The sequence below is a fragment of the Epinephelus lanceolatus genome, chromosome 4 (genome assembly GCF_041903045.1).
Source record: "Epinephelus lanceolatus isolate andai-2023 chromosome 4, ASM4190304v1, whole genome shotgun sequence".
In the NCBI taxonomy this organism is placed as follows: Eukaryota; Metazoa; Chordata; class Actinopteri; order Perciformes; family Serranidae; genus Epinephelus; species Epinephelus lanceolatus.
In genome coordinates this window covers 4,899,891-4,927,330 of record NC_135737.1, presented here as the reverse complement: position 1 = coordinate 4,927,330, position 27,440 = coordinate 4,899,891, and the positions used below count along the sequence as shown (strand labels likewise).

At 40.4% G+C, this 27,440-nt stretch overlaps 1 protein-coding gene across 1 annotated transcript in view; it reads right to left on the bottom strand.

The window, feature by feature from the left end:
* The window catches only part of sez6b (seizure related 6 homolog b), a 542,199-nt gene that overhangs the window by 485,641 nt on the left and 29,118 nt on the right, over nt 1-27,440 (bottom strand). The window contains exon 3 of the mRNA XM_078166884.1: nt 26,189-26,279. The gene's annotated coding sequence lies outside the window, so the exon portion shown is untranslated. The remainder of the gene's footprint in view (nt 1-26,188; nt 26,280-27,440) is intronic.

The window sequence follows — 27,440 nt, the reverse complement described above, 5'->3', positions numbered from 1 at the left end:
TTCTGTGCCTGGACAAATTCTGTTCACTTTATATACACTTTCCTTAGGTAACATAATTAGAAATCACTCTGTAAACTTCAATTTTTATACAGAATATGCACAATTGTATTTATTGATAAAGCCAGAAGAAACGGATCAATTAACTAAACTTCAAACATGCCTTGAAGACATAAAAACCTGGATGAGCTCCAATTTCCTTATGTTAAATTCATACAAAACTGAAGTTATTGTTCTTGGCCCTAAACACCTCAGAAACTCTCTATCTGAAGATATATATTTTCTCTGGATGACATTTCTCTGGCCTTTTTCTCTGGTTCTGCACAACCATAAGAAAGCTCAGAGTAATATTTGATCAAGATTTGTCTTTTAACTCCCATTTAAAACAAACATTCTTTCATCTGTGTAATATTGCTACTGCTTGTGCTGCTTCTCTCCCTGTCTCTCTCTAGCTGTCTCAATTCTGTTCTGTACACACAACAAAGATTGCATGTCTGTACATCCCAGAAGAGGGATCCCTCCACAGTTGCTCTTCCTGAGGTCTCTATGATTTTTTTCCCCATTAAAAGGTTTTTTGGGGATGAGTTTTTCAAGGACAGAGGGGTGTCCTATGCTGTAAAGCCTGCTGAGGCAAATTGTGATTTGTGATATTGAACTTGATAAATAAAATTGAGAAAATTAAATTGATATTGAAACAACACTGATGTTTTTTTCAATGCTTAACTAAGATAAGACAACCTTCTTTCCCTAAACTTAACTTGAGTCCCACACTTTCACACTCACTTTCATCACACTTTTCCTACAGCACATAGAAAAACAAATGAAATGTGTCGACAAACATTTTGCAGTTCTATCTCACACAGGCTCCACCCTCTACTGGACTCTATGAGTAATACTCTCCTCCAGTCAAAAGCTAGTCTTGCCACCAGACAATCAGAGATCTCTGCCTTCTGACAGTCTGGGGACACTCCTTTCTAAAGTGTGTTTAACACACCAGCGAAAACAGCTGGCAACAAAGCAACGCCTCTTGCATTTTTGAAAAGGACACGCCCTCCTGGAAATGTGCGCTCCCCCTTTTCTCATCTGCAAGGACACAAACACACAGAGAGCTTGAAAATGGATGTCGAGAGATTTAACTCTTTTAATGAAGGACTTACAGCGACTTGAGCCATTTTGTACCACTACACGTGTTTCTAGTTGGACTATGTTTACGAGCACAAGAGTTCAGCGAGCCACCGAAGGACCGCCCTGCTCTGAAACTCTTAAACGTTACTGAACTCTGAAATTGTATCCGCCCATCTAAACACAAAATCAGGGAGAAAGTCATCAGTCTTTAGTTAAGCAAAGCGTCTAAAGACTGATTGACGTCTAGTCAAAAGCATGTATCGCATCAACCTATTTCTCTCCTTAATGTAGATGATAAACTCCTCGCTAAGGCCTTAGCTTGTAGAATTGAAACTGTTTTACCTTCTATTATCTCGACGGACCAAACAGGGTTTATTAAAAATCGGCATTCATATACAAACATACGGAGACTTCTCAACATCATTCACTCCCCGGCACATCTTTCTAGCTCAGAGATGGTTATTTCGCTTGGCGCGGAAAAAGCTTTCGACCGGGCTGAGTGGGGTCATCTATTTTTTACACTGAACCAATTTGGATTTGGAGAAAAATTTATTTCCTGGATACGCTCACTATATTCTTCACCACAAGCTTGTGTATGTACCAATACTCAACGATCACAGTTCTTCCCACTCTCGCGCGGCACGCGACAGGGATGCCTGATTTCCACCCTCCTTTTTGCTGTTACTATTGAACCCTTATCAACTGCTCTTAAAGATAATACAATGTTCTCAGGTATAAGGAGAGGCGGAATCAAGCACAAGGTGTCCTTGTACGCAGATGACCTGCTCCTTTATGTTTCCAACCCAGTAGTTTCCATCCCACATATTTTATCTACTCTCAAATCCTTTGGCACCTTCTCTGGGTACAAACTAAATATACAGAAAAGTAAATGCTTTCCTATTAACCAGTTAGCCCGTGAAATACCACAATCTAGTATACCCTTCAAACTATCCACAACTAGGTTTAAATACTTAGGAATCATTATCACTAGCTCCATCCACTCTCTTCAAGAGGAAAATTTTACATCTTTGTCAATCAAGGTAAAGTCAGATCTACAAAGATGGAGCAACCTACCTCTCTCTTTTATAGGTAGAGTACAATCTAGTAAAATGAATGTGCTTCCAAAATATTTATACTTATTCCAATGTCTACCCATTTTCTTACCTAAATGCTTTTGTTGTCAATTGGATTCAATGATTTTAAATTTTATATGGGGAGGTAAAAATCCAAGAATTCATAAATCCCTCCTCCAGAGGGGAAGATCACAGGGAGGACTCAGTTTACCCAACTTTCAGTTATATTACTGGGCAGCCACCTTACACAAAATTGCACTCTGGATCTCAGACACGGATAGCACTTGGGTTCACCTAGAAGCTAGCTCCTGTCTTTCCTCATCATTAAAAGCCTTGGTATATAGCAGCCTTCCACTTAAACCTAGACTATACTCCACCAACCCCATGGTTATTAACACTGAGAATTTGGCAGCAGGTTAGACTTCAATTCGGTTGGATCTCTTTACCATTAGCTACACCTATTTGTAACAATCAACTAACTATCTTGACTGAGGAGTGGTGGGACGATGCATTACATGCAATAAATTCTTCCTCCTCCTGCGTAAGGCTTAGCCTCATTCAGTTTAAGGTACTTGACAGGATCCACTATAGTAAAGCCAGATTATCAAGGATTTACCCAAATCTCTCTGATACTTGTGATAGGTGCTCTCAGGCGCCGGCAGACCTGTCTCATATGTTTTGGTTATGCCCAAATTTGGCAGAGTACTGGAGGTCCTTTTTGTAATTTTATGTCAGAGGTACTAGAGCTGACATTAGTCCCATCACCTCAAATTGCCATTTTTGGTATCCCTGAGGAAGGAGCTTGAATGACTGCTAAACAAGTTAATGTTCTCTCCTTTGCCTCATTAATCACCCGTCGTCAGATTCTCCTCCTGTGGAAGAGTCGCTCACCCCCCTCAAATACATCTTAGCTGCGGGACCTATTGTTATTCATAAAACTGGAAAAGATCAAATTCACCATTCGTGGTTCAACAGACAAATTTTACAGGTGTTGGCAGCCTCTCATCTCTCACTTCCAAAGAATGCAATCTATCTCACTGGACTAAAATTTCATGGTACGATTGGTTGAGTAGTATTCCAGGAAGTACACACTGACTATATATCACATTACAGTTCTTTTTTTTTTTTTTTTTGCTGTTGTTGTTTTTTGTTTGTTTTTTGTTGCTGTTGTTTATGTTTTCTGTTGTTTGATTATCTTTCACTCTTCCTTAACATATTTATGTATTTATTCATTTTGCTGATTACCTTTGTAGTATTACTCTGTTTATATTGCAACTGTTTACTGGGAAAAAATATGGTTGTGTCATAAAATTTGGTTCTAAAAAAAAAAAGAAAGAGAAAAAAAAAAGCATGTATCGCCCACTGAGAATTGCATAAATGTAGCCGGCCAATCAGGACGTGCCTACCCAAATTACATGTGGACCCCACAGCATATAAGGCAGTAAACGATGCTATCTGTCATCGTCTTTCTCTACAGCAATCAGGGATTAGCCCACTGACCAGCAGTTGGGAAATGGCAACTAACTTAAGCGTCCTGTGGTAGCTATATGTTATATCACTACAGGAAGCACATTTATCAGGTTCCATTCAATATATCCACAGAGTCCAGTTGAGGGTGGGGCCTGTGTGAAATAGAGTAAAGGTTTAAATATTATAATCCTCCTTCTACAGTGAGTGAATGTGTGCTTATGATGGGAGGATAGTATTGTTCAGAGAGTCCAGCATAAGGCTCTGCTTGTGCTTATACAGCTAGAATTACAATCTTGTAACCTATGATATGTTCAGTATCACCATTTTGCATTGGCAGTTAACTGTGTGTCAAATGTTCAATAGAAATATTCACTTATTTTGTTAAAGTTAAGTTGGCAACACATTTCCCACAAAATGCATTTGTTAATTTAAATAACTTCTTTAATAATTTTTTTTTTGCAAAATTGAGCTGCTAAGAAATTTCTACTCACATTCTTGGTCCCAAGAGGATAATTTTTTTTTTTTTAAATGCAAAATGATCATATGGACTTTCCTCTACATTTTACGTAGCACAACAGGTAAAGCCATGGACATGTCAGAAAGTCACATGGCAACATTCATCTGTCCGTCGTCAAATAATATGGGCTGAGGAAGCATTTGCAGGGCAATAGGGCATTCTACTATATGCCAGGACTAGTTTCAAAATGACATTGTTTTAAATGGTGGTATAACTGGACCAAGATGTTGTTTGTTCAGTCCAATCCTTCTGTATTATGGAGTGTACTAAATGCTTCAACCTCCTGAGGACACTAGCAGGGCATCAGACTGACAATAGACCTGCTTCACAAAAATTGGTGTATTCCTCTCTTTGTTCACTTCCTTTTTTAGGCAGCCAGAAGTGTGCGAGACAGTAATTAGCAGGATTTAGAACAAGCAGTACACAGCATAGTGACAGATATTTCCATTCCCTTCAGATCAGAGTAGAGTAACTTTATTGGATGCGCTGTGAAGTAAGGCAAGTGGCTCAGTTCTGTTGCCTCCTAATAACAGCATCACATTAAGGCCCCTCTGCACCTTTGCTCTGGCACTGGGGCTTATTTGTCTTAATAAGCAATAGTGTCGCGGCTGCCTCTATTAGACATGCGGTCAGGCTGAATGCATTTCCTTTCAGAACCAAGGATAGATTGCCCAAGCGGCTCCTCCTGAACTTATTCTGGCAGTGCAGACTTGTCTGCCAGGACAGGGGAATTAGGGAAAAACATCTAATCAAGGTTTTATTTTTCACTATATGCTCTGGGTATAAATAGTAGGCACATTGCTTATTCATAGTTTATTCTTGTTCTGCCTCAGTAGGCATGGTTGTCTTATTATATAACACAAGGCATGTATGTGACAACAGACAGTGATTGTAAATTTATGGTAATCACATGTAAATATATTAATACTTCACATCGAACAACTTTCTTTCCTGTGTGGCTCATTTAGTTATTAGCTAACATAACATCAGAATGTCTAACAACACTGGACAAGAAGTTTGAGTAACTGGTGATTTCAACATTGTTCCAAAGAAGGTGCAATAAGTTATTTTAACAAATGGGCTCTGTGTGCTTCCTGCAGAACTGTCCAGCCATGCTACTACCCAGTGAGAAGAGGTCAGCTTATTTTCCTCTCTCTACACCATGACCAGGTGTGACCTGCATGCTGGAGCTTTCTACTGTCATGTTCACACTGCAGCGAAAAATGTCCCTGCGTCGCTGTTGTTTTTCTCTTATGTGATGCAGATCTGATGTTTGTGACGTAAGATATAACACACACTTCATCTTACAATAAAACTAACGATTTCCTCAGACAGAAAGTATGTTTTTATTCACCCCTACACAGCCAATGGACCAATTGTCCATAAGTTAGCTGTAAGCTAGCAGGAAACAGGCCATGTGTTTGTGGGCCTGTGTGTGTGTGTGTGTGTGTGTGTGTGTGTGTGTGTGCGCACGTGCATGTGTGCATGCATGTGTATGTATGTGTGTGTGTGTATGTGTGTGTGTGTGTGTGTGTGTGTGAACTCAGTCTGACTGAAATCAGAACCCACCAGAAACTTTTTTTCATGTTTCTCCTTCGTCTCTTCTTTCTCCTCTCATCGCTGTATGTTCACGATGAACCTTCACAAACATAGTTATGCAGAGGCAGGGTGGAGCCACAATTCACACCGCCTAGTCTGGACTGACATATGAATCTGCAATACCAAAAAATCTCTCCAAACACTGCTGGATCTGATTTTACAAATAAAGCAGACACAATAGAGCTAGTAAGTTGGTGTTTCCGTTTCCGGTACATGGGACCTTAAAAATTGATTTCTCATAATATATTTCAATGGCTAGATGAAAATTATTTTCTAGTCCCGTTTGAATTGTGCCATGAATTTCACATATGTTGTTTGTGAATTTTTAATATATTTTTTCATGCAAAGAAGGCTACAATTTAGCGGGAAAAAGTTTGAATATGTTAGGTTTTGTATGAGAGCGCTTTGTGGACTACATCTCGTCGCTGCTCTCGATGCGTATGATACACGTCACCACTCACAACTGACGTCGGCACACACACACAGATGCGCATATTCTCTCTCTCACACACACACACAGACACGCACACTCTCTCTCACACTAGTGTTGCACGGTATACTGGTACCAACGGTAGACCGCGGCACTAAAACTCCACAGTATATATGATACCATAATGATGATGATACCGCTCTCTCTCTCTCTCTCTCTCTCTCTCTCTCTCTCTCTCTCTCTCTCTCTCTCTCTGTCTTCTAATATGAGATAAAAGAACAACTGAACCTCATTTACCTTAGTGAAAAGGTATTCATTTGAATGGAACCATAAGCCAAAATTCTTTAAACTTATTTTTGTGTTACTATGGACTGCACTTTTTCAGTTTGTTTACATAGACAAGTCTAACTTGTTCAGTGCAATCATTTTCTATATATATTTATTTTTTTGAACTTCTGGAATGAACTTTTTCAGTTTGTAATCCTGATGCATGTATTTGCATCAGTTCAAGGGGCCTTTATTTTTATATCAGTAAGTAATGCACCTTATTTAAATTGATGTTCATTTGAGATATCAAATATTTTTTTTGTTTGATATCTTTTCGAAAATGTTTAAGATGCTTGCCAATAGTTTTTCATTGGAAAAAATAAATATCTCTTCATTTAAAGGGTCAAAACTGTTTTGGTTTTGTTCATAGTATTGATGTCATGATCTTAGGTATATATATATATATATATATATATATATATATACATATATATATATATATATATATATATATACCACTCAAAATGATAGCCTACCTGTAGCAACAATTTGACAGTTATTTTAAGTAACTTAAGTAACAAGTACATTTTGTCCTGAAATTGGGTCAGAACCTTACAAAAAATATCCCCTCCACAAGCGTCAGTTAGTGAAAGATGTGCTTTAATTCTGACACAGGCAAATGAGACAAATGTCTACAAAATCCTATACTTAACAGCAAGGCAAGGGGCATTTGCGATATTGATTCTGCTTTTCTGAAAATCAAAGATCCATCTGATCAGGACACTTCCTGCCATTTCAAGGTCAATGTCATTGAAAAGCATGTAGCAGAACAAATGGAGTGGTTGTTTTGTCTCCCCATTGTATAAATCTGTGTATTCCTGGCTGCACTGAACTGCATACACTACATTACTCGAGACAACTTCACACCCATTCACCCCTGGTCCCACCAGACCCTAACAACTCACATGGTGGCCAGGTGGGTCAATGACTCACATTGTGACTTTAACAAATCTGAAACTAAGAGCTCACGTGACCCCTACAACTCTGCAAGGGTTCACACCCAAACAGGGTTTAAAGCCTGCAACTTCATAGCAGTCATTTAGAACTGAAGAAGCTTCTTGGATGAGAGGTGAAACATCTTCAAGAAATGCAAGCAAGTCCAGTTGCCTACGATATAGCACTTATGATTCCTTGAAGTCATTAAAGCAAACCTACATAAAACAGGGGTGGTGGGAGCAATCTTCCTTGACCTGAAAAATGCTTTTGTCACAATAAACCATCAAATACTACTCAACAAACTGGCAAACAGCAACCCTTCAACAACTACACAAAACCCAATTAACTCATATTTTAGTGGCCTACGGTATACGTGGAAAAACCATCACCCCTAAAAACTTGCACCATGGGAGGACCACTGCTCTTCAGTATATATATATATATATATATATATATATATATATGTATATATGGGGTGGTGGTGTGTCTTCCTCAAGCTCGGGTCATTACAGCTTGGGTTCTGCACAGTATTTTTGCTGTTCCTGGGACTGCGCTCTTCTGGACATAGACCTCAGATGTTATACCTGGAATCTGCTGGGGCCACTCTCCCAGTTTTGGGGTCACAGCCCCAAGTGCTCCGATTAGCACTGGCCCCAATGTTGCCTTTACTTCCCACATCTTTTCTTGTTCCCCTTTCAGCCCCCGGTATTTTTTGGGCTTCTCATGTTCCTTCTTCCTGATGTTTCTGTCATTCAGGATTGGTACATCTATCACCACGGCCTTCTTCTGTTGTTTGTCCATCAACACTATGTTCGGTTGGTTAGCCATCACCAGTTTGTCAGTCTGGATCTGGAAGTCCCCTAGGATCTTAGCTCGGTCAGTCTTAACCACCTTAGGAGGTGTCTTCCATTCTGACCTTGGGACTTCCAGCCCAAACTCAGTGCAGATGTTCCTGTACACTATACCAGTCACTTTTTTATGGGATTCCATGTACTCTGTTCCTGCCTGCATTTTACACCCCGCTATTATGTGCTGAACTGTCTCAGGAGCATCTTTGCACACCCTGCACCTTGGGTTCTGTCTTGTGTGGTAGACCCCTTCTTTTATTGATCTTGTACTAAGTGCCTGTTCTTGTGCTGCCATGATTAGTGCTTCTGTGCTGTCTTGCCACTGGTAGGATTTCTTGATGTCAGCAAGCTTATTATACCAGTGGTGTATCTGATGACTGGCAGGGTGTACATGTTGAAGGCTCGGACCTTGTTCTTTCCATTCAGCTGACTTTTCAAGACCTGCCTCACTCTGTGTAGGCTGTGGCTGACTTTCTTGTGGCCTCCTCATGGTTCCCCTTTGCCTGCAGGACCCAAAGGTATTTGTAGCTGTCCTGAACATTTGCAATGCTGACCTCTGGTAGTTTACCCCTTTGATTCAGATCGTCTTCCCTCCCTTGGACACCATATGACCATACTTATCTAGTCCGAACGACATTCCGATGTCATTGCAGTAGATCCTGGTGAGGTGGATCAGTGAGTCAATGAGCACGTTTACATGCGCACAATAATCAGATAACTGGGAATAATCAGGTAATGGTAATAATCCGATTTGACGCGTTTACATGCACTTCAATAAACTGATAATCAGAAAAACCTGGTTTACATGATTCAGTCCTTCAGTTGGATTTCTCCTCAAGTACATGACATAAAACTCAAACTTCCTGTTACAGTAGGTACTCATATCCTTGAAAAACCTCGAAAAGTACGCAAGTCATATATTTGCAAAATAAAGCACTCATCATGCTGACAGCTTATATTCTTAGAGTACTGTTTGTTTTTATCATTAACAAATACATGTGAGAGCATTCTAATGTGTAGTTTATCAATGTGGAGCCAATTTTACATACTTTGGGTAGATTCGTAGTAAAAGTACTGCAAAGTGCAATATACAAGTGTATTGTATATAAACTTGTCACACAAAGTGCATAAGTAAGATAAAATAAAAGTGACAATTTAAACACAGAATATAAAAATATATTATTTTATGTAAAATCTTTATCTGAAAGAAAACAAAAACTGTCAGATTAACGTAGTGGAGTAGAAAGTACAATATTTCCCTCTAAAATGTAGTGGAGTGGGAGTATAAAACAGCAAAACCCGAAAGAAACCAGATTAAAGGGTATACATGCACCGAATAATCTGACTATTGGGGAAAAAGCTAGATGTGTTTATCTGATTTCTCATAATCAGATAATGGCTTTTATCTGATAAAGCCTATCGGATTATGCTGTTTACATAACCACTTGAATAATCAGGTAACTCCAGAAATCAGATAATGATCGGTTTATTAGTGTGCATGTAAACGTGCTCGCTCACTCCTGGCATACCACTTGATGTCACCCTTGTAGAGGAGGTGACTGATGGTTGCGCCACTTCGGAACCAGTATCCATAGCCACTCACAAGAGGGTTCCTAGTTCAAACTCGGGGTGGCTGTTCAAGGCCAAAAAAGTTTACATGTTCTCCTTGTGTCAGTTTGGGTTTTCTCCAAGTACTCCAGCTTCCTCCCACAGTCCAAATGCAGGTTAATTGGTGACTCTTAATTGGCCATAGGTGTGAATGTGAGCGAGTGGTTGTTCATCTCTATGTGTTTCAGCCCTGTGATAGTCTGGCAACCTGTCAAGGGTGTATCCCACTTCTTGCCCACTGTCAACTGGGATAGGCTCCAGCCCCCCGCGACCCCTAACAGAATAAGTGGTTACAGAAATTTAATAAATGATTGAATAAATGGTGAAACGACCCCTGTGCAGAATTTCAAAATGCGTGGTGGGGGGGGATTTGATTTCAGGCTTGGGGTTGTGGGCATGAATGTGTTTGTATGCTTTTATTACCTTAACTCTTTTAATGTCTAATCCTCTTTTCAGGTCTAATTTCCCTTTCCATTTAAATATTCTACCTACCAGTGATGTGAAAAGCAGCTCTTTTCAATGTACTAAATCATTAGAATCTGTTTAAAGATTTGTTCAAGAGTCATTCACTGAATAGTTCAGGGCTCGACTGGGGCTCTGACTGTGTGTAGTCCCGCCTAAACCGATATCATTGTACAGCGTGGCACAACTGTATTTTTGTCACACCAGATTATTAATTAAAATATTTGACACTACGTCTTACTTTGATGCTTTAAGGAGGGAGAGGGAGAGCGGTGAGCTGGAGTGACTCAACAACTGTCTCTTAGTCAGGTCTCACGTTCATTGTGTAGTGTTTTCAGTGAACTAATCACTGAACATGCACCATTCCCTCACAGTGAAAGGAGTGAGTCACTGAATCCCTGCACATTCACTCAAAGCTGACTAAAAGCTCAACTAAACTGAAAAATAAACAGCTTGTTTCAGGAAGTGATTCAATTCACTTTATACCCCCAGATTATTCATTTGTTTTTGAATGAAATGTTTTCGAATGACACAACACTACAACTTACCTACCCTGGGACTACAGGCGAAAATTTTTCAAAAACCCTGTACATTGCATATCTCCTTGTTTTATATAAGGTTAATGGTCTTTGTGTATTGTCCCTGTTCAACATTTGTACCACATTCTGTGTGAATCCATCTTCTACATATTGAGATATTTCATAAGACTTGTGAAGACTTAAATCTGCTGGTGGGGCTAGGGAAAAGTCAAGGTATCTTAAAGGCAGTAGGATTAATCTTCTGGAGACCATGATTATCTGTACAGATGTCTGTATAAATCTCATGGTGATCCATCCTGTAGATGTTTAGATATTTCAGTCTGGAGTAAAGGGCAGGAATACACAAACACACATATACAGTTTTTCTTTCTACATAGTGCTTAAACCATTAATTAGTTGATCAGTTAAGATAAATTGTTTAAGGTATTTATGAATATGAATTCATATATATATGTGCATGAAGTAAATACAGTGAGTTATAATTTAGTTCAGATTTTGAAAACTTTGGAGAGATGCTGTTCATATGACTGTCTGGGTTTGAACATAGCCATTTGCAGGCTGATGGGATAGCAGCCATGTCTTTTTCAGCAGAGACACTTTGCCTGTCTGCCAGCTCCAGAGGGAGGAGTATCGACAGCTGTCTTACCATCCCCCAACAGAGACTATAGTCTAAAATATGCTACAGAATCCAGTGAGAATGGCTGGGTGAGACTTTTCTGACAATTGTTTTATTCTAGAAAACCCAATAGAATCGTGTAGAATGTCTGTCTATTCAGATAAAAAAAAAACACCAAATGTATTCAGCAAGTTCAACATGTCCACACATCATTGATAACCTCCATATAAAAGAATAACCAGGTAGTTATGACTTTAAGGCCAGAGAAATGTATCTTGATTCCGGCATCTATTGTACACACAGATAAAGGGAGTGAAGTGAGCAGTCTGAGCTTTTATCCATAAACACCCTTCTGAAGCAAAGGTAATCCTGTTCCCCCTCAGTGAGCCCACATCTATCTGACGAGCAAAGAGCAGCCATTAAAGTTGGCAGCAATAGGGGCCACAGAGGGAGAATGAGGCAGCTAATCCTCCAGCAATTCATGTACAGGAGAGAGCGGTCAAACAGAGTCATTAACACAGCAGAGGCAAAGTGGAGAGACTATTCTTCAGGTCAGAGGCGTCTCTCTGCCGTGGCCACTGGAACTATGCATTATCACGACAACAAAGAGGACGACACTTCCCGCTGTCTGCAGAGTTTCTATCTGAAACTGAAGCAGTGGGGGAAGAGCTGTTCATTATTCATGAGGCTTCAGTTATTCATTAGATGTTCCTGAGCATACTCTTGTCCTGTTGGTATGGGCAATCGTCATGAATATTTACAAGAGGTGCTTGATATTTAAACATGACTCAGAATACATTGCCAGCAGTAAATGCCAGGTAAATAGCAGTGGAGTAGTACCTGAGTCTCGGGGAGTGCTGTCTTTTTTGCGTGACCTTTTCTCAAATGAAGCTTATGTCACTGGGTTGGATTTTCTGCCAAATAATCTGTTCAGGCAGCCAAATGGCAGAGGAAGCTGGCTTTCAGTGGGTGTGTCATTAACATATGTCAAACATCTCAAAACTCTAAATCCATGCTAGAATTTAAGTATAATCCCAAATATTTCCATATCAGTCAATGTATTTTGTTGGTTTCACTAAATAATCAAAAATGGCAGTGATTCAACCTATGAGCTCTTAAAGCACCTGGTGTAGGGTATGCTATGCTACAAGAAGTGCTACTAAGACAAAAGCATGTGCTGGAAGGAATTTTATATTTCCAAGAAATTAGTTTGCATATGCAGCAGTGAAGGGCAAATACTCCACATTCTGACAAGTCATTTGCACTACAACCCAGATACCCAAAAAGTTAGGACACTGTGTAAAACATAGATAAAAACAAAATGAAATGACTTGCAAATCCTATATTTAATTGAATACAGTAGAAAGACAAGATATTCAGTGTTCAAATTAATAAACTTAGCTATTTGTTTTTGTAAATATAGGCTACACTCATTCTGAATTTGATGCGTGCAACACGTTCCAGAAAGTTGTGACAGGGCAATTAAAGACTGGGAAAGCTGTGGACTGTTCAAACAAAAACTGGAACATTCTACAGATAAACAGGTTAAGTAGTATAATGTTTGGGTATGAAAGGGGCATCCTCAATTATTCAAAAGCAAGGATGCCGTGAGGTTCACCTCTCTTTGAAACACTGTGAGGGCAAACAGTCCAACAGCTTGAGAACAACATTTCACAGCACACAGTTGCAAGGATTTCACCATCTGCAATCTGTAATATCATTAAAAGATTAAATGAATCTGGAGAAATCTCTGCAAGTGAGGGTGAGGCTGAGGCTGAAAACCAATATTGTATGTCTGTGACCTTTGACCCCTCAGTCTGCACTGCATTAAAAATCAACATGATTATATAAGGGATATTACTACATGTGCTCAGGAACACTCTAGTAAACACAGTTCGTTGCTGCAGCTACAAATGCAAGTCAAGACTCTACCATGCAAAGTGAAAGCCATACATCAACAACATCCAGAAACACCTCAGACTTATCTGGACCTGTGCTCATCTGAGATGGACTGACATGAAGTGAAAAAGTGTGCTGTGGTCTGACAAATCCACATTTCAAATTGTTTTGAAAATCATAGACATTGTGTTTTTCGAGCTTAAGAGGAAAACGACCATCCACATTGTTCCAGTTCAAAGTTCAAAGCCAACATCTGTGACGGTATGGGGGTGTGTTAGTGTCTATGGCATCATGGGTAACTCTCACATCTGTGAAGGCATCATGAATGCTGTAAGGTATATACTGGGTTTGGAGCAACATTTGCTGCCATCAAGGTGACGTTAATTTCAGGGACATCCCTACTTATTCCAACAAGACAATGAGACACATTCTGCTCGTGTTCCAACAGTGTGGCTACGTAGTAAGAGTGCAGGTACTAGACTGGCCTGCCTGCAGATCTGTCTCCCACTGAGAGTGTGTTGTGGATTATGAAGCTCAAAATATGACAACAAGCAAGAAAAGGAAAGCATTTCACTTTCAAAACTTCAACAATTAGTGTCTTCTGTTCCCAAATGATTACTGAGTGTTGTTATGAGGAAAATTGATATAACACAGAGGTAAACATGCTCCTGTACCAACTTGTTTGGAACATGTTCTAGTCATCCAATTCAGAATGAGTGTATATTTACAAAAAACAATAAAGTTTATCAGGGCGGCACAGTGGTGTGGTGGTTAGTACTGTCACCTCACAGCAAGAGGGTTGCCGGTTCGCTCCAGGGTGTGGGAGCCCTTCTGTGTGGAGTTTGCATGTTCTCCCTGTGTCAGTGTGGGTTCTCTCCGGGCACTCCGGCTTCCTCCCACAGTCCAAAAACATGCAGATTAGGGACTAGGTTAATTGATAACTCTAAATTGTCCGTAGGTGTGAATGTGAGCGTGAATGGTTGTTTGTCTCTATGTGTCAGCCCTGCGATAGTCTGGCGACCTGTCCAGGGTGTACCCCGCCTCTGTCTTGTCTTTGGACAGTATCTATTTGAATATAGGTCAAGATGGTTTTGCAAGTCATCGCAGTCTGTTTTTATTGACATAAAGCATCCCAGTGTTTTTGGAATTACTTGTAATACCGGGAAGACTTGTCTCTAATAAAGACACCCAGGCCAGAAGGCACCAAAGGACACAGCAAAGACTGAGCCAAAAACAAACAAATAGTTTCCAGTTTATTAGATCCACCGAGCTAAAACCAATGCAGTGTAAAACAACAATGCTGCAACAAATATTCCTTCATGGCAGAGCATGTGAGCGGAGCGGAGCGGAGCGGAGCGGAGTGGGTGAAAATTTCCGCTCCTCACTCGCAGACCTGTCACTTTGCACCGCTCGTCCGCTCCGCTTGGTTCTGCGCATTCTTCGCTCCGCTCCATCATAAATTTTATCCCGCTCCACTCACTCACCACTCCGCTCAAAACAACTGTGTCGTACTACCCTAACCTTTAATCTTCTATTCACAAATTAAACGGGGGTCTGCCCATTTTTCCAACCGCCCATTGGTCCGACATCCCATTGTTCTGACCATATTAAATCCATTGTTCATGATGCCCTGTGGTTAAGGTCTGGTTAGGTTTAGGCACAAAAACCCCTTGGTTAGGGTCAGGAAAAGATCATGGTGTGGGTTAAAATGAAAAAGAAAGTGGCAAACACATAAGCCGTGAGCCTGCTTCGCCTCAAGCCTTTCCCAGCTGACCCAGAGCCAGTCGCGGCGCACCATCAATGTAGAAATACGCCTGCCGGGAGCCGTTCAGCACCGCGGAGAGCTCCCCACACGACCCGGACCCCAGAGTTAATAACAGGAGGTTATGGTGTTTCATTCTCTCCTCTCTATGACACTTGTATCTCAACCAGTAGCCTACTTTTGTTGCGTTGCTGATCCTCTATGGTACACAAATAGGCTACAGTAATAATCACATATAGGAACAACGGGACGTCTGACTAATGAGAGGTCGGAACAATGAGAGGTCGGAACAATGCTACGGCACCAATAAAACATGAACTTGGTAGATTCTCCGGGGAAGCCTTCTCGCCTCTCCCCGCAGTTAGGGACTGTTCTCCAAGGTACCGCTGCTTCTCTTCTCAGTTTCTTTTCTGAAGTACACAGTAAACTCCATAGTTTTGAAAGAAAATAGTGTGGGTGTGAGCAGGTGCAAAGATGCATTCTGGATGGGGCATGAGCGATCGGAGCGAAATTGGAGCGAGAGATAAGGCTCCGCTCCACCTTTTAAAAAAATAGCCGCTCCTCGCTCAACACAAAATCCTCCCGCTCCCTGCTCCGCTCCGCTCCGCTCACATGCTCTGCTTCATGGATGTTCTAATGTTGAGTCTGTGCTGTTTCAGAGAGGTGTTGATTTGACTACATGAACATTATGAAGGCTGCAGTTTGCAGTGCCATTCAGTTGCGTCACACTGATAGCTGTTTCTATAAATGTATTTTGTCCTCCCCATTTATATTAATGAGGGTAGGCTAAATAGCAGAAACATATCTCCATATAATTGCAAAGCAGTTCAACAGCACCACAAACTACAACCTTCACAATGTTCATACAGTTGAATCAACACTTCTCAAAACAGTTTCAACATTAACTGAACATTAGAACTTTTACAAGAGAGGATTTGTGACAGGACTGTTGTATTAGGGCTCATTTACATTCAACATTAGATATGTATATAGACACAGATGGAGACTTCTGTCCTTACTTTTTGTTCATTTTGTCTGTATTTGAGCACGTTTTCTGAAAGCTTACGGATATGGATGAAATGGAGCAGTGCCACTGGGGATTGTGGGGGCAATGTAGCATAGCTGAGTGAGTTAAGTGACTCAACCATAGGATGACAATCAGAACATAGCCTACATTATAGTAAGTATAACCAGTGGTGCAGTGGTAGTCAACCTGGTCTCACTCCGAAGTCGTCGAAAAACAGTGTTTGGCTGGTGACTTCTGCACACAGACAAAAAAAAAAACATGATACAGAACCACAACATCGGAGTGAGAATGTGTTGTGATAGTTGATGAGGTGGGTGGACTACAAGGTAGATGGGTAGGTTACAGAGGAGGATGTGGGAATACTCCTACAGTATATATTCCAACAGCTTTTCGGCTGATAGTTGAGTCTGTTGTAAAAAGCCCGCCAAAGAGGTGGGTATACACCATATACCTACTTATACACTGAAACTGAAAGCTGCTTTATGCTCTCATGGAGGTGAGGCATAACTATACTGAATTGAAAAACTAAATTACACTGTGTGAAAACTCTCTGATTTTTCATTATAATATCTGATCAGGATTGAGAATAATAATAAAAAAAAAGCTTTACAAAATATTCCTAAAACCATAACAATCAGACTGAAACATAAACAAGTGCCCTCATTTTTGTCAAAGTCAATCTTACATGGAGTGATGAGGGCATTTTCAGGTGCAGAAACATAATTTTTCCTGACTGCTTCCTGGATCCCTGATGTCAAGGACTGTGGCAGTGCTTAGTGGAAATGCCCTGACGTTGCATTTTCTCCCCCACTGCAGAGCAGAGGGTTGTTTTAGAAAGCAAGGAGGCACACCGTTCATCATATTACACACAGCTAAGGGACGTGGACTGCTGGGGCCTCAGCGGCAAGCCTCTGCCATGTGCACCAGGGGAATAAACTTTCACCACCAGCAGATGGTGATTTTAGTGCCCCAGTAAGACTCACACATCATAAACAGCACACTGATGTCTCATTTTATCTCTCTATGGAGCTTTTGCGAGTCAGTGAAAAGGCTTGTCTCATTTCTACAAACCAGAATTATGAAAATCATATTGCACTGTAACTGACAGGAATTATTGATATATTAGACAAAAGTGCATACAAGCATTTTGGTTTTTCACCAATGGTGCCTTGATCTGTTGGTTTCTAATGAATGCATGTGTTGAGGAATCATGGTGAGTGATATGCACAGGGGTAATCCTGAGAAGGGTACACAGCATTTGTCACACTTACCATGATACATCTGCAATAAAAATGTGCCCATATTGCGTTCTAGATGTACAGTAATGAGCCTTTCAGATATCTCAGGGAAGACAGATCAAAGGTACAGTGCCCTTCGCACAAACAAGAGGCTAATTTGAATGGAGCTGTCTGCATCCTGTTTTTATGAGTGGTTTGATTTGATGGAAACAGACAGGAGCAATCACTGTTGACTGCAGCAAGTTAAATCCTGACACTACAGTACAGACAATGCACAATACTGCTGACACATGCATCATATATGGCTTTATGCACAAATACTTTCAATACACAGAGCTGAACATATATACAGACCTATTAATCCCATTAAAATCATGCACACAATAGCCGCAGGGGACAGGGAGTCATGTCCCCTTCAGAACATTAATTTTTACTTTCTGGTGACAAAGTCCTCTAGCAGCTGTACTGTAGTAATCGTGACGGAAGCAAGGGAAAAAGTCCGGTGACGTTGTTATAGAGCTACAAAATCCACATGGGGAGGGGGTCAGTGGCAATGGATGGGTCAACAAAACAACAGATTTCAACAGACTTTCTAAAGTGTTACCTTAACCACATGGTAAAGTTAGTTTAGGTTCATAGCTTTTTTTCTTTCAATATTTCACTGCAATGTGATGGTACACATGCTGCACATCTTTTATTTAAAGCTCTTCCTGTCCTGAACTCCTTTTTTTTACAGAGCTGAATAATCCTGAACCAAAGAGATTCTTTACACACATAAACTATATACACTGAACAAAAATATAAACACAACACTTTTGTTTTTGCTCCCATTTTTCATGAGCTGAACTCAAAGCTCTAAAACATTTTCTGTATACACAAAAGACCATTTCCTCACAAATACTGTTCACAAATCTGTCTAAATCTGTGTTAGTGAGCACTTCCCCTTTGCCGAGATAATCCATCCCACCTCACAGATGTGGCATATCAAGATGCTGATTAGACAGCATGATTATTGCACAGGTGTGCCTTAGGCTGGCCACAATAAAAGGCCACTCTAAAATGTTCAGTTTTATCACACAGCACAATGCCACAGATGTCGCAAGTTTTGTGGGAGCATGCAATTGGCATGCTGACTGCAGGAATGTCCACCAGAGCTGTTGCCCGTGAATTGAATGTTCATTTCTCTACCATAAGCTGTCTCCAAAGGCGTTTCAGACAATTTGGCAGTACATCCAACCGGCCTCACAACCGCAGACCACGTGTAACCACACCAGCCCAGGACCTCCACATCCAGCATGTTCACCTCCAAGATCGTCTGAGACCAGCCACCCGGACAGCTGCTGCAACAATCGGTTTGCATAACCGAAGAATTTCTGCACAAACTGTCAGAAACTGTCTCAGGGAAGCTCATCTGCATGCTCGTTGTCCTCATCGGGGCCTCGACCTGACTGCAGTTCGTCGTCGTAACCAACTTGAGTGGGCAAATGCTCACATTCGATGGCGTCTGGCACGTTGGAGAGGTGTTCTCTTCACGGATGAATGCCGGTTTTCACTGTTCAGGGCAGATGGCAGACAGCATGTGTGGCGTTGTGTGGACGAGCGGTTTGCTGATGTCAACGTTGTGGATCAAGTGGCCCATGGTGGCGGTGGGGTTATGGTATGGGCAGGCGTATGTTATGGACAACGAGCACAGGTGCATTTTATTGATGCCATTTTGAATGCACAGAGATACCGTGACGAGATCCTGAGGCCCATTGTTGTGCCATTCATCCACGACCATCACCTCATGTTGCAGCATGATAATGCACGGCCCCATGTTGCAAGGATCTGTACACAATTCCTGGAAGCTGAAAACATCCCAGTTGGCCAGCATACTCACCGGACATGTCACCCATTGAGCATGTTTGGGATGCTCTGGATCAGCGTATACGACAGCGTGTTCCAGTTCCTGCCAATATCCAGCAACTTTGCACAGCCGTTGAAGAGGAGTGGACCAACATTCCACGGACCACAATCAACAACCTGATCAGCTCTATGCAAAGGAGATGTGTTGCACTGCGTGAGGCAAATGGTGGTCACACCAGATACTGACTGGTTTTCTGACCCCCCCCAGACCACCCCAGTAAAGCAAAACTGTACACTAGTACTTCAGAGTGGCCTTTTATTGTGGCCAGCCTAAGGCACACCTGTGCAATATTCATGCTGTCTAATCAGCATCTTGATATGCCACACCTGTGAGGTGGGATGGATTATCTCTGCAAAGGGGAAGTGCTCACTAACACAGATTTAGACAGATTTGTGAACAATATTTGTGAGAAATGTTTTTTTGTGTGTATAGAAAATGTTTTAGATCTTTGAGTTCAGCTCGTGAAAAAAGGGAGCAAAAACAAAAGTGTTGTGTTTATATTTTTGTTCAGTGTATTTAAAGCCCAGTTCACACCAATGATTTGCAATGAGACAAAACCGTTCCAGAGAGTTGCAGAGAAAAGTTGCAGCAGTGTGAATTGGCTGGTCTGAGCTCAACTCAAGCCAGCTGATGGAGTCACCTGCAACTCAGCTGGTCAACTGGATACAGAGCATAAAGCACATCACCTGTTTCTACAGGTGTGTATCGTGTGTGTATCGATTCAACATGGAAGAAGAGAAGCCGTCGGATCTGGATTCACAATATCCTCCGGGGCCATGAATAACACAGGGAATATCATCGGCTGGTGTGGGAGCTGCAGCTGGATGGGGAGAGGTTCCAGCGCTACTTCAGGCTGAACATAGATCAGTTTGACAGCTTGCTGCTTGTTAGTAGGAACGAATGTGCGGTAGGAACTAAAAGTCTCGCGATGGACATCTACTTTTCGATTGGTGCCTGGTCATTTGCAGCTCAAATGCGTCATAGCTAATTTGCATAAAGTTAACCAGTCTTCGCTTTTGCAGCTCAAAATGCCTCTGGTCACCACATGTCCACTGAAAATGAATTAGACCTGATGCCTTTGCAGCTCTGGCAGCTATGGTGTGAACGCACGGTTATATGGCTTGTGATGACATTAAAGGGGGGTTAAAAACTCCTCTGAGGGTGAGGAGTGTCATTGACTACAAGACCCATAAGCCATCGGGCCAATTACTGGCTATTGATTGGCTAAATTACCTGAGAAGTGGCGCAGAACCTAAAAGCAAACATAGGCCCTTGCTGGCTATTACAGGCTATGGGGCAGCCATGGAGGCTCCTGTTGGCTCAAGTGAGGTGTCAATCAAAAGGTCAGAGTTCAGCTATCTTTTTATACACAGAGCAGTCGGCATATTTACATGCAAATGGAAGAAATCTAGGTCGTATGAGTAAACCACTTAAACAAAGCAATTACAGTTGTTTTTTACATATCATAAATCTTCAAATAAAACCTTACTGGGGCCTGCAGATGGGTCATTGTTTTATTTTTTGCCAAATCAATGCATCTTGAGTTTCACACTTTGATTAAATAAATGGACACCAATGGCTGTCTCAAAGGTATTAAAACAACACAAAAAATCTAAACCACTACTGCATCCTTTGTAGCTGCTGAACAGTAGAGGAGCATACAGTACGGAATTTGAACTAAATGTGCTGAAATATGAAACATTACTGCTATGCTCCTTTAAGGTAGAGCTGTACTCAGAGGGGATGAATATGGTGTGTGAGGTTAATGTTCTGTGGCGTGATGTAGTAGGGTGGAGGCTGTGGGGAGGTTCACACTTCATGTGTGTGCGACACGGTGGAACAGTGGGGTGTTTGACCAGCTGACCCTCTGCAGGTCTGTCCTGCCTCACCATCCATCTGCTCGGCCTGCTGTCCTTAGACCCCTGTGAAAGGAACAAAGGCCGTCTCCCACTAAGCCCACTGTTTATCCACAATTCATCTAACATAACCTGCTCCAGGTGTGACTACAGCCTGTTTCATTAAAGGCAGTAATAATGTGCAGTCAGGCAGTTCAATTACACTATGCTGTATATTTTGTTAGTGTATTGTATTTATCTTTGACATTTGGCCCCATTAAGGGCATTAGGAGTTCTTGTATACCTTGATTGGCTACACATTTAAGCATGCATGATGGTTTTTAGTGCACAATACAGGGGATTTCAGAGGTCTCAGACCCCTTACTTGATACCTGAAAACCTCAAAATCTAACTTTAGTGGGATCTCAAAATCATGGAAAATATGTTATAATCATACATTTCACAGTACTTAAAAGCAATATTGGAGCAGTTATAATAGATATTCTATAATAACCATGTAGCAAATGATAACATGAAAACAAGGTAAAAGGGTCTCTAGTGATGAGAATGATCAGCTGAATCTTTATGGAGCTATAGTGAGTTTCAGCTCATTGTTCATCTGTCCAGCCACAACTTAACTGTTGGATTCACTCTAACTGTTTTCATGGTGTCACTTTTTGCCATTCTTATCACTTACAGTGTTTCTTTTTTTCAAAACAGGATATTGTAATATATGATGCAGGGTTTCCTACATAGTCATTTATTTGTGGCGGCCTGCCATGATTAAAACATGTGCCGCCCTGATGTGATTTTCTTTTTTTGGAGCTGGACTGATCAGTAGAAGAGCTGTTGGAATATATTTACCGTTCAGTTATTTATTGCGCGAAAGTGAAACTTAACCATTCATTGTGCTGGGTCTATCGTTTGCTTTCACTCACAAACAGCTGCTCCTCTAATTCATCAGTGTGACCTGATCAGCTCTGATCAGATCATTTGTTCAGTCATCCACAAAACTCCACAAACTGCTGCTGAGTCAAAAAAGAAGATTTCTGCCTGCGCTGCGTTTATGGACCTGTAAAAACCTCAGAATTTAGAGAGGGGACACAGACACAGACAGATACTCAAGGACACATAGGCAAGAAAAGGGAAAAAAAAAGAAAATGTCAGCCACCACATATACAGTACATTCTAATTCTGTGGGAAGCTCTGTGATGTTATGTATCTACAGTGTTGGGCAGTAACGCATTACAGTAATGCCGTTAGTTTTGGCAGTAACTAATACTCTAACGCGTTACTTTTTAAATTCAGTAACTCAGTTACCGTTACTCTGTTATTTTTGGCCAGGTGTTAAAACGGTGCCCAACATGCAGTTTTCCTTCACAAACTGAAATTCCCTTTCACTAAAACATTTTAGCCCTTAACAATAAAAGATAGTAAAGTCAGATAGAGGTATATGAACAATTCTTACCAGAGCATCTTAATGAAACACGTCTCTCACCATCTCTGAAGTCACTGTCGACCTGCTGGCCTCACCACAGTGCTTTACATTAAGTGGTAGCGCTTCTGTAGATTTTTAGTCCCAGTAACATTAAATCCAGTGACGTGATATCCATTGTTATCCTGAGGAAGCTTTTGTTGTGGACAGATATTTTCTGCAGTGGGTGACAGACTCGACATCATCATGTAGCTCTTCAAATGTTCTCTTTAGCTCATTTTCTATATTTGTATCCAAGTACCGTAGTTGTAAAACTTTTAGCTGCCTGACAGTGAGTGACTCCACTGTAGAAGATGTTTGCATGTTTCCTATACCGTTCAATTGTTGTGTCAAGTTGTAGTCTAATAGTCTCTTGGTTAAACTCCATCCGCTGTCGCTTAGGCAATGTAGCTACGAGCCAATACATTTAGGAAATGTTTTGGGCCGCAGGGCTGAGTTTCCCAAAACATGATCCTTCTTAGCAACTTTGTCTTCTTTGTGGCTTAGAAAAACTACACTGCAAAAAAGAAAAGCTCCTAGCGCCGTCTTAGTGGCCCCACTCAGTCATCTACAGCCAGGACGTACTCAGAGTATAGATGACACTAGTGCATGTGCATCAAGGTCATGGCATGATGGCGAGCCAAGACGAGAGTCCTAAGTCGAGTTTTTTTTTTTTTTTTTTTGGGGGGGGGGGGGGGGGGGGGGGTAACTAAAAAGTTACTTTTCCCAGTAACGCATTACTTTTTGCTTTAAGTAACTAAGTTACTAACTGAGTTACTTTTTAATGAAGTAACTAGTGATGGTAACTAGTTACTATTTTTCAATAACTAGCACAACACTGTGTATCTGTTGGTATGATGTATAGGCTTAGCCTTTTCTGAAAGCACCGCACACAGCACAGAGCCCCTTGACTGTCACAAAAACAACACAGGATACATGAGAAAACAGTGTGCAAAATAATGTTTGTTTATTTGTTTTTGAAGTATTGGTTGTGCACTTCAGAAATAAAAGCTAGGCATGTACAAGATACAATGAAGCTCATCAATATTGGGGACAGTAATTAGAAAGGTCAGCAGTCCTCCACCAAAAATGGGGGAAAGTTTTTCAGAGAATCTAATTCTCTCGTTGGTTCACCATTACCCATGTTTATATAATGTCTGTTACCACTACCTTTTTTTCTGCTGTGATATCAGTATTAATAGGAATCCGATGACCTATCCATGGGCCCGCTTAAGGTTTTATTTGATGATTATGATATATAAACAGCTGCTGTATTTGCAGTGTCTGAAAGCTACGCAGTTCAATAGATGTGGACCACCTGATGATACAACCATCACAGCAGGTTCTAAAAAAGCTTCTGTCACACAAACAATAAACCAATAGTTACAACTCACCCATGAAGCATTATAATAATCCACAGATCAGTATTATGGCAACAAATAAGCTGCTCATGCAGTCTTCATACACTCCCAAAGATCCCGATGATCTCAATCAAGCAAAAGATTCAGTCCAAAAACATTATTACATTCATAGATATCCACAAACTGCCATTGTGTCATTTCAAAGGTGCATATTTCTCCACATATTATCCGCAATTTCTTCAGTTTGCTTTAAGAAAAAATAGTCTTTAAAAATGATGGATGTAGCTACCATGATGTCACCCATTGGTTTGCGGGCTCCTGTTTTAAAGCCTTGAGTTCAAAACTTTGGCCTTTGCCATCTTGTTTGTTTGGAGCCAGAAAGGACCATATATGGGCAAGAGACTGGAGCTGTGGAGGAGTGAGGGTTGGATCTGACTGAAAAGCCGAGGACACTATCAGCAGACAGCCTGTCACTCAAAAACCACCCGCCCTTAATTATATGGAACTTAAAGTCTTAATGAAATGTAAACAGGGGAGTTATATAAAGATTCACCCCCTGTACAGTTGTCATGAATGTTGAAAGTAGCTATAGAGACCAAAACTGTTTTGTTTTTGTTTTTTGTTTTTTTTTGTACCATGCTGTAAACATGTTTAATTCTGTCGTAAAGTTGGGCAATTAGTTGGGCAATTTGTGTTAAAGCAGAGGCCCTTCCTTACTTTGTAAGGCTTCACAGCCAAGCAATAACCAGCGAATGGACGATGGCTCATGGGTCTTATAGTTAATGATACTCCTGACATTCAGTTTTTACCTTCTTCTTGTAATTTTCGACTGGTAAAAATGTACAGAAATGATAAACAAATGGCTCTGTTGTCTTGAGGGGGAAAAAAACTCTTTTCTCAATTAAGTTGTTCAAGTGTTTTTATATACATTTCTGTCTGTGTTGATACATGTTTTACCCTTCCTTTTTAAAAAGCATCGAGATAAACCCTTCAAAATGTGTAAAATGTTTATTTTCTGTGATATTGTTATCTTCTTTTAATTTGGATTATGTGAGGCTTTATGCTGTGATCCCATTGTGTTTCCAACTAATACCTTCTGGTTCTAGTCATCTGCAGCATATTCTTTTCAAGAAAATATTCAGGCAAAGAAAAACAAAAAAAAAAAACTTAGTGACAGAAGCACTTACAGTGATTCTGATTGCTGGAGAAAAAACTTGTACGTACGTGTGGAAAAAAATGTGGAAAAAAATGGAACAAGCACACCTTCCAGTTTACTTGGGTTTGCCTTGGATAGGCGTTTGGGTGAATTAAGGTTTACCTTAAAGAGATGATAATGAAGTAACTGTCTTAAGTGCTGCAATGTTTAGGCATGTTTACATTGTAGAAATTGGAACTTATCAAGGTTGATATTCTGGTGACCGCCAATGATGATTCAACTTTGATTTACTACCTTGTGTGTATACTTTTGGGAAGTAATCAACATTCCAGCCTCTGGCTGAAGATTTTGATGACCAATGTTACTTACATACGAAATACTTTCAAATTTCAACTCCCAAATTGTCTATTTTGTTGGCATCATTTGAGGTTACAGCCTGTCCCAACAAGGTGACTCTTTGAACTTACCTTGACCTTTTTAACAATGCCTTATGTTTTGTTGTCACGTAGCATGTTAAAATAACGTGACAGCACCACAGAAACAATACCAATGAAAAGTCAATCCTTTGTCTCAGTGGACATGCAAACTCCTAGGTTCAATGATGTCACACAGTGGCCAGTGGTTGATGTTACAACCCATATGTAGTATAAAGACTGAGAAAGTGTGCGTAAGGAGGAGGTCAGGATGGTGGATGAGTCAACAAATAACAGACAATCACCCAGGAGACCATCATAAATCATCATCATCATAAATATGCTCCTCAAATCAGCATTCATTCATATTTACTTAATAGGATCTATTAATGAAATGTTCGTGTTCATTCATACACAAAAAAACTCACATTGAAATAACTGAATGATTAATGTGATGGTTTTTATTCTAATGTACAAATGAAAATGTTTCCTCTCAGTACAAAGTGCAAAGCAACTGTACAGCATATGACTTACAGTTTAGGTCAAGTTGTGATTTTTTCTCTGCCTTACCTCTGTATTCTTGTGTTGCAGAGGTCGATGGGGATGAGCTATCTCAGCACTGATCGATTGCAAATGAGAACTGTTCAGACTGAGGCTCCAGCTGTCCACAGAATAAAGGAGAAAAAAAAAAATCAATCAATGAATGCTTGAATTTCTGAACCGCCATCAGTGAAAGCTGCTGTGCCTGGGACAAATCACTTTTGGTAAAAATTTAAAAAAAGAGAAAAAGTTGTTTTACTGTATTCAGAAAGCTAGTAACATCAGAACCAAATCTGTGAGCTTACCAGTATATGTCCATATGTAATTGACCTCTAAGTATGTTCCTGTGGAGCTAAACCTGCACCACCCTTACTGGACAAACCTATAGACTCCTAAACAAACTCGGTGGCAAATATTGGTGACTTCAATTTTTCAGTATTAAGAGAGGTCTGATCTCTGAGTCAGGAAACAGCCGGCAAAGACTCCAGAAGGACACAAATGGTGGACAATTTATGCTGTGATTTATTGATGTGTTACGGAAAACATATAGATGATTTAGAGAGCTTGTCTAACATGCTTATTTGATGCAAGAGAACACATTATGTTGACACAGATCACTGGATAGCCTGTATTAATGTTAGTATAGTTATTCTGTTGTTGTGCACGTGTGTGCAGACATATCATCATATATATACACATATATATACATATATATATATATATATATATATATATATATATATATATATATATATATATATATATATACATACATACATACATACATACATATACATATGTATATATATATATATATACAGTACAGGCCAAAAGTTTGGACACACCTCATTCAATGCGTTTTCTTTATTTTCATGACTATTTACATTGTAGATTCTCACTGAAGGCATCAAAACTATGAATGAACACATGTGGAGTTATGTACTTAACAAAAAAAAGTTGAAATAACTGAAAACATGTTTTATATTCTAGTTTCTTCAAAATAGCCACCCTTTGCTCTGATTACTGCTTTGCACACTCTTGGCATTCTCTCCATGAGCTTCAAGAGGTAGTCACCTGAAATGGTTTCCACTTCACAGGTGTGCCTTATCAGGGTTAATTAGTGGAATTTCTTGCTTTATCAATGGGGTTGGGACCATCAGTTGTGTTGTGCAGAAGTCAGGTTAATACACAGCCGACAGCCCTATTGGACAACTGTTAAAATTCATATTATGGCAAGAACCAATCAGCTAACTAAAGAAAAACGAGTGGCCATCATTACTTT